Source organism: Oryzias latipes, chromosome 7 (genome assembly GCF_053564925.1).
Source record: "Oryzias latipes strain Hd-rR chromosome 7, Olatipes_Hd-rR_3.1".
Taxonomy (NCBI): Eukaryota; Metazoa; Chordata; class Actinopteri; order Beloniformes; family Adrianichthyidae; genus Oryzias; species Oryzias latipes.
In genome coordinates this window covers 10,657,551-10,665,910 of record NC_136243.1, presented here as the reverse complement: position 1 = coordinate 10,665,910, position 8,360 = coordinate 10,657,551, and the positions used below count along the sequence as shown (strand labels likewise).

The 8,360-nt window shown below is 44.1% G+C and overlaps 1 protein-coding gene across 4 annotated transcripts in view; it reads left to right on the top strand.

The window, feature by feature from the left end:
- The first annotated feature begins 1,041 nt into the window (after positions 1 to 1,041).
- Positions 1,042 to 8,360, top strand: part of src (SRC proto-oncogene, non-receptor tyrosine kinase) — a 39,747-nt gene continuing 32,428 nt past the window's right edge. For 3 of the 4 annotated variants that reach the window (XM_011477601.4, XM_011477602.4, XM_011477600.4), the window contains exon 1: positions 1,097 to 1,396. The gene's annotated coding sequence lies outside the window, so the exon portion shown is untranslated. Of the gene's footprint in view, positions 1,397 to 8,360 lie in introns of all 4 variants that reach the window. The other variant, XM_004071000.5, reaches the window with a different exon arrangement.

Sequence of the window (8,360 nt, the reverse complement as noted above, 5' to 3'; positions counted from 1 at the left end):
TTTAGTAACACGCCTTTCTTTTCTTTTATTCAGAACTTGGTGCTGCAGTGTGTGCTTCTCAGTGTGTTGTTGACACACTTTTTCTGCAGCACCTTTAACCCACCCTGCCTTCTGTGGAAAGGAGATCTCTCTTTGAAATGCCTTTCCCGAGGGTTCTTCCTGAATTTACTCTGGCTTTCAAGGAAGTTTTACCTCGTCTTCATAGAGAGCTTGAGCAGGAAACGGGCATGCCAAACCCGGACGGGCTTTATTTAATTCGCATTTCCATTTTAAAATTGGAAGAAAAGTACTTTTAAAGGAGCATACATATCCTGATTAAGGTTTTTTTTGATTGGCTTTCAGATTTTTGAAATTTGTAATTCAGAGTGGAGTGCTCTATGGAACATGCAGTGGGTCAAAGGTCCTACACCGCTGCATCAAATGTCATTTCACTTCAGACTCTGTGTATCAGTGAAAGAGGATTTGCTGTGTTGACCTCTGAAAGGATCTGCCAAAAGGTGAACTACAACTCGGTCATTCTATTTTTCAGCATAACTGTTCTTCCTTTGCTACTTAATATGATGACAAATTGAAAATCCTGTTGAAGATGTGATCACTTATTTACGTTTGTATTGTTCATAAAATTCGGGGTTTTAAAAAAATGTATAAAAAAATGGAAAAACAGTTTGGCTTTTACTCTGTTCGAACGCTAGATGGCAGCAATGTGTCAAACAAGAAAAAAGGTTTGATCGCCGAAATATGAGATTCTTCATTTATTATAGTTTTTTTCACTTTGCATGAGCTTTATCGAGTCTTTTCGTCGTCTTGAACAGAAATTGTTATTTTATTTAATCTTTTTTGGGTGTAATTAATTTATATTTTGAGCGAAAACGTCAAGAATGTGCTAGTTGGTGCAAATCAGAAAGTATTGACCTCATCAAACCCTGTGCACGCGCGCATGTTTGGACCTGTGTCAGGTGAGTCACGCCCCCCACCCCCGCGGCGCCCCATTCAACCAAATCACAGCTCAATTATGCATTAAAGACGCAAACCAATCAGAGCGGGAGGATCCCCGGGAGTCTCCGCCCCCCTCACTCATCCCGCTCTGCCGTTCGGATCCGGTCCCGGTGTCGCTGTGGAGCCTCGCGGAACTCCCGGGTGTCCCCATGTTCCAGCACCTCTTCTGATCATCAGAATGCCTCCTCGGTCGCGAAGCGTCCTCCCGTCCTGATCCCGGCCGGAACCGGGTCGCTGCTGCCGGCGCAGAGGCACCGATCCGCCTCCACCCTCCAATAATTCTGCTTACTATTTTTTTTTTAACGGAGTCGTCCGGCGGAGGAGTTGATGGTCTAACGCGGAAGCAGACACTGGGATTGACGGGAGAGTCCTGCCGCTGAGACTCCGGCAGCCTTTCAGGGTGAGGAAGCGAGACTTGAGTGCTGGCAAAGCCAGACAGACTCACGGTTGTCAATAATTCAGGAGGGTGGGCACGCGCGGTCTTTGAGGACAAAAGCCTCACTTCTCTGTCTTCTGACTGTAGACCTCCACATCTGTATTTAGTTACAACAGTGATCCACTGTTGAGATTTTTACTTTAGTCTGACCTCTTTCTTAGTGATCCTCTGGTGACCACACCTTAGGGTCCGGTCTTCCAACAGACAGTCAGATCCATAGGAAGATCTCAACTCTAAAATTTAGGCAGAACTGCTCATAAAACAAAAAGTCGTTTATTTTTTTATTTTTTTGTTTTGTTTCTTTTTTGCTGATTTTGACGGTAGATTTCCTGGAGCTCCACTGTGGTCTCATGATGTTCTCAGTAACTCAAAGGTCAAAACGCTGACTGTGATGGGATCTGCAGAGGTCAAGTGTTGCACAAGGAGCCAGGCCGTCATGATTTCTGGGTTTTAAGGATATTGTGACTAAAACACCAGTCTGTCTATAGTGTACACAGCAACACTCTCCCGGTCTGGATCTGTCAGTTTATCTTTTGGAAAGCACCACAGACTTTATGACACCAACGTACAGCGATCTCATGAGTCGCATCAGCATTTGGGGCGGCGGAGCCCTGAGTTGACTGTTAATTGTAGCAATGTTGGATATAATCCTGGATTTAGATACTTTTTTGTTTCGTCATCTGAGTTTAATGTCACATCTGTTTCTGGACAGTGACCCAACATATGATGTTCTTGAAGAATCCTCCATCAAGTCGAGATGAAAGACCTTCTGTGCTTGCTGTGTTGACGGTCCATTGTGCTCTCCAGACCTCAGGGTCTACAAAGGAGACCTAGTGCTCCTTGGAATCCAATGAATGCCTTCTAGTCAAAAGTCAGAGTCCATGGGATCGGTGGAAAGGGGCTTTTGAGGGTGAAATTCTTGCTAATCGGCAGCACATCTGCGGAACTGCCCCCTTTGTTCTCCCGCACAGTGTGCGCCTCAGGCCGGGCCCCGGCATCAGTGCTTGATCCGCTCGCGGCGAATCCAGTGCTTCGGGACAGGTCACTTCTGCCGTCAGAGGCGACCTGGTCGCAGACGTGAAGGAAGCACTGGCAGACTCCACTCCCACTAGCCGAGTTTGGTTTAAGCGAGTGCCCCGCTTTCCCCTGATGTCAGGGGAGCATTGATTGGCTTTCATATCCAAGATGGAACTTGACACATTTCATTTTGGGCCCAAGTGCGGCCCTTAAGGACCGCATTGACTCAGAAGTAAATCAGAAAAAAAATCACTAGATGTGAACCAAATCTGCTCCTCGTGAACCTTTTTGGGCCCGTGGACTGGCTTCGGTCCTATCAAAGTCAGCTTATGACATATGAGCCACATCTGGCTCTCAGAGCAGCTGCCAATGCTCAAACTAAGCCATCGTTTTCAGAACAAATTAGTCTTTAATCCCTCTGATATTTAGGTTGTAACATGTAGCGATGTTTGCAGAACTTTCCTTGCAACGAGAAGAGCCGTTCCATCAAACCTCTTCTCATTCTGCCTGTGTCCTCCAAACTACTAACAATGCTGATTTGTCCTTTTGTAGTGGACACTTCTAAACCGGAATACCTCCCTACCACTGCGTATTACTGAATGAACTCTTTTTGGTACCTGTCCCATCTCTCAGTTTTAAACAGAACCATGTGTTACACCGTTGAACCGAATCGTCTGGGAAGTGTATTGAACGTCCTTAATTGATACATTTAGGTCTACGTTGAAAGTATTTAGTATTTATTATGGTATTACATTACACCAGGGTTAGTGTATAAGCCTGGTGCATTTTGTCATTGATACTTGCTTATTAGCAAATTAAAAAAGGATTTTTCTAATTTTTCGTTGTTGTTTTGTAATAAACATCATAATGGAACCAAAACAAAACCATGACCCAAAAAACAAGGCTGGAACTCGATTTTGAAGAAAGCGTATCGTTGCATCGCTAGTATCTACAAAGGACATTTGGGGCTTTTTTAGTGGTACCAACTGGGAAGTGGCGGAGCTCTGGGAGTTGTACTTTTTGGTGGATTTAGCTAAATTGTCTTTTCTCCGGTAGTCAGGAGGATAGAGGGATGTGACACTCCCCAAAAAGAATCACAAGAGGACCAAACTCGCATGTGGCTTCCCGTTGACTAAGGCTTTTGAATTTTTGATGTTATGGACTCTAAACGTCTGTCGCTGCGGTCCAGATTTGATCCTAATTAGTGTCCCGCGTACATGAGGCCATATGGCTGAGTGTGGGAATGCCAGCTCCACCTGTTCACTCCTGTTTTTCGTCCATATCCATCCCTCACTGGCCCAGTTTGGATGTGTTTTTGGACTTCGCTCACACGTCCCTCTTTATAGTTCGCTTGCGCGCTGCTTGAACAGTCGCCACTAAACCCCCCCCCCCCATATCAGAGGAGCCTGGACTTTTGAATGAAGTATCTGATAGTGGTTTGATGCGGACAAACAGAGCAGGGTTTGTGTCCTCCCAGGATCCCAGACCGCTTCCTGTGGCCGGGCTCTGGGAGCGGGCCAGGGTGACCTAGGCCGCCCATCTCTGCTCAATCCCACCACTGTTGTCTCTGTGGAAAAGCGATGGCCCCTCACACCCTCGTTTCCATCGCTCCACACACTCTTCTTGTGACAGGAAAAAGCATCTTTGGCATTTTAGAAGGATGCTTTTGTGTCGCTGCAGCTGTGGGAGCCCAGTCAGAAGGATGGGATGCTGGGAAACGTGTACATCTACACCCCCCACCCACCCCCAGATCCTTCATTCTTTCAAAAAAACACCATGTTCTCTTTGCTCTGGGAGTCACTGTAGCCTGAACTGACATGTTCATTATATTCATTCATTATAAAAGTAGAAATTCTGCTTTTTATTTATCCTAATTCCTGCAAAAACTCTCACATATGGAGTTTATCAACAATGCGCTTTGGGTCAAATTGATGGCAGACGTTTAATGCCGGATTCCCCACATGATCTCCTGACTTGAACAATTTTTTTTCTCCTTCTTTGATTTTCTCCGGCAGCTGTTATTTTCACATAAACTAGTAAAACCACTACGACTGCGGCATGAAACGTCTTCCAAAACCTTAAAACAAAGGTAACTAAAGACGATAGAATGAATCTCAGCCTTTCATGGTCTTTATCTAAAATACTATAAAGTATAAATGTAATTTTAGGGAGAAGTCCAGTTTAACCAGAGGTGCACTGGTCCGCCATCCCCGGCACATCCAGATTTCTGATTTATCATCACTGTCTCTGGATTTGCATGTGCAGCTCCAGTCTTCAAGCAAAATAACAGATTGTGGTTCAGGATAACGACAGAGTAATCAGATGGTATTCCCATTGTTGAGTTAAAACATGGTGCAGCTAGCTGACTTCCGGGTTGAAGCTTGTGCTGAAAACAGAAAGCAACTGGAGCCAGGTAAGTCAGTTAGAGGGTTTTTTTAAGAAAGTCAGTCTCCATTTACTCTGATGCTAGAAAAAAGAAAAGTGCCAAACTTACAACATACAAATAATGATTAGAACTGGTGGCAGATTTTCTTTTGTGATGCTGATGTGTCACATGATCGGCCATCTTTTAACGGTCAACCTCAGCCCACGAAAGATGGTGTCCAAATTGTTTTTTTAGATTGTCTCTGCCCCAACTGGAGGTGATTACCGGACTCACCTCCAGTACGGTGGCCCTGAAGTGCAAATCACACCAACAAATCACCTAATGCAAAAACATATCAAAGATCCCAACGAAAGAAGCAAAACAAACAAAAAATAGCATTTTTGGAAATCAAAACAAAATTCCAGAAAACTAAAACGTAATGCCAAAACAACAAAATAAAAAATTAAACATTTCGGTAAACAAAAGCAATTTCCAGAACTCAAGATGAAAGTGATACAAAAACGGAAAATTGGATTGGAGGATGACTTTTGTTCACCAAGATTTAGGCCACACCCACTGCAAAATTTCAGTGATTGATCAATCGACTCTATACTAACGTTTGGCCGAAACCTTTTTCTGCTTTCTCCCTTCTTCAAACCTCAAACAGCATCATTTTCTTATTTTGTTTTATTTCTTTTTACATTTCATTTTGATTTCTAGAAATTCCTTTTTTTTCCGCAAAAATGTTTATTTTTTCACATTTTGGTTTTTATTTCTAAAATGTGATGTTGTTTTATTATCATTTCATATTTCATACATTACATATCATATCATTCATTCCTGAATTTCTCCCTTGGAAGATTAATAACGTTTTATCTATCTTTTGTTTTAATGTTTAATTTAGATCTTTACTAGTTTTTTTCCACTGAGTAATTTGTTGATGTGATTAGCATACCATTCATGTAGGCCTTTAAGGACTGGGATTGGACAGCCTTTGCTTTAGATATTCACTTCTAATCCTCTGAAAACCACGTCATCTTTGTTTTCTTATGAACTTCTGTGGAACCATTTTCACTCCTGGTTCCATCCATCTTCAGAACCAGCTGTAGGGTTGCTGGAGCCTATCCCAGCTACTGGTGGGTAAAGGTGGGATATACGGCCACACGCATAGTTACTTACACACCTAGGAACAATTTAGAGTCAACAATTAAACAATAAACATGTTTTTGGACTGTGGGAGGAAACCGAAGAGCCTGGAGAAAACCCACACATGCACGGTGAGAACATGCAAACTCCTCACAGAAGGGTCAGTGGGACCGGAACCAGGGCTTTCTCACTGAAACCAGTACACCATTGTGCAGCCCACAGTTCTGGTTCCTCTTCTTCAAAGATGAAGTAGCTTCATACCAGACCTACAATAGTAGCACAGTAAAGCTGCACACTGGTGTGTACGTACATGTGTACATTCAGCCCATGGTGTTCACACTGGACAAGCAGGGAGGGGCTTCTTCTTTTTCTACTTTTTACCAGCGCATGTCCACCACCTACATTTGGAAGAGGCGTGGTGCAAAGCGCCGTCGCCATGGCAAATATGGATTACCATCATGTCAGGAGAGTGGCCTTGGCATATATTTATTTTAAAAACAAACGCAGATGTCGTCGGGCTCATCGCCGTGTCTGGGTTCACCAGATAAACCAGCTACGCTCTGAGTTTGGTGAGCTGCACCACCTGCTCCCTATGTCACCACCAAATCCGAGTCCCTGATTGGTCAAAGTTCGACCTGGTTTAGCTGGCAACATGGGTTCAGGAGCCGGGCATTTTGGATGGAGAGCTCGAAAACTGTTGTAAAAACGCCCCAAAAAACCCCAAGCACACGTTTACATGTGTTTACATAGACTTTCCACTGGAAGTTGCCGCTGGAACACGCATTGCTCAGGGGTGTGTGTGTGAGTAGCTTAAGTGTTATTTGCTTAAACGCTGATGCAGTTCGGGTTTTGCCAAATGTTTTGGTTTTCTCCGTCAGCTTTGACTCGCTGCACCATTGGTGCCTTACGGTCTGCCTGATTCTTTGCCGGCGTTTGATTGTTAGGTGCTGAACCTGTAATACTCAGGAATCCTGTCATTTTTGTCTCGCCTTGCAGTTACCGTGTTCATCTCCACTTTGAAAGGCGTCTGCAGCGAGTCTGGGCCACCAGTCTGTCAGCGTTTGTAATCCTGAGCTGGGGTTTCTAATGAAGGACCAGATGTTCTGCAGAGCAGGACCTCTCTTAGCAGAAAAGAGCAGCGTTATCAGACCGACCGGCGTTCACAGCTTCACCCCGCCGCCGAGCGGGATTTGAATATTGAAATCAGGGCCTTCGGAACAAAGGCTGGTTAAAGAGAAATGGAGGAAATCATTTTTGTGTTGGGGGGGGGGCTCTGCCCTGCAATCTGTTATGGAAATGTTACGGCAGAGAGCAGTTATGTTTGGACGATGAAGCGTGACACAAAGGCATTTTAATATTTTAATGCATGTCCACCCTTCTTATTTGTCTATCTCTGATGAAGCAGGGATCAGCGCTGCGATCAGGACTCCACTGTGAGAGTTTCCACAGCAGCTGGAGGAAGGCAGAAAGAGCTGGCACAGATTTGGAAGCGCCTGTGATTGTATCCATCCTCAAATATTCAGCAGCCTCACTAGTAAAAATGAAACTATAAAGACTAAAACAGGAGAGGACAGAAATGTGTGTCAGTTGACGACGAAGAACTACAAAAGCCTTTGAGTCCAACCTAAGCAGGGTCTGCTCCTCATTCACTGGTTGAGGCCTCTGTAGGGGGCATTAACTGATATTAATGGTAAAAATTCTGACTTGGAATACATGAAAAAATAGCAAAACAAAAAACAACTAATACATTATTTTATTTAAATAAAAGTCAACACAAGTTATACTCCAAATGAGTCTCGTCTACATAAGAGGCAGGCTTCAATTGATTGGTTAGGGATGTGAAGGGGGTTGTCATGATTGGTATTTGACCTGTTAAATACTTCAAGCTGCCATGAGAGCATGTGTGTAAACATGTAAAGTAACAATTTATCCATTACGGATGAGCTTCCAACAACAGGCTGGTATCACGATGAGGATACATTTGTGATTCCTTGTCCAGGCCTACCTGCTATAATCTCCCTGCAGTCTGACAGGCTGCAGAAAGGGAAAGTTTGGGGGCGGGTTGTATGTGTAGCCTGGGGCCACTGTATGCATCGGAACAACAACCTGGACTGACTGTCTCTACCTGCTCCTCACACATTCCTGCTCCGGGCTGTCAGAGCAGGTGAGCAGTTCCAACTCGCCTTGTTCTCTGCTCTGCATTCCACAGCTATGACTTAGCTCAGCCACACTGCTGCCTGCAGGAAAGCCACAAATGCTACAATTTGCTCCTGACTCACCTGGACCGCCTGTTATACTCACGCTTTGTGCTTTTAGTTGATATGAATACTAAAAAAAATTTTCTTTATTATAATATATGATATTGTTATATTCTTTAAAGACCTACTCTGATGAGAATCG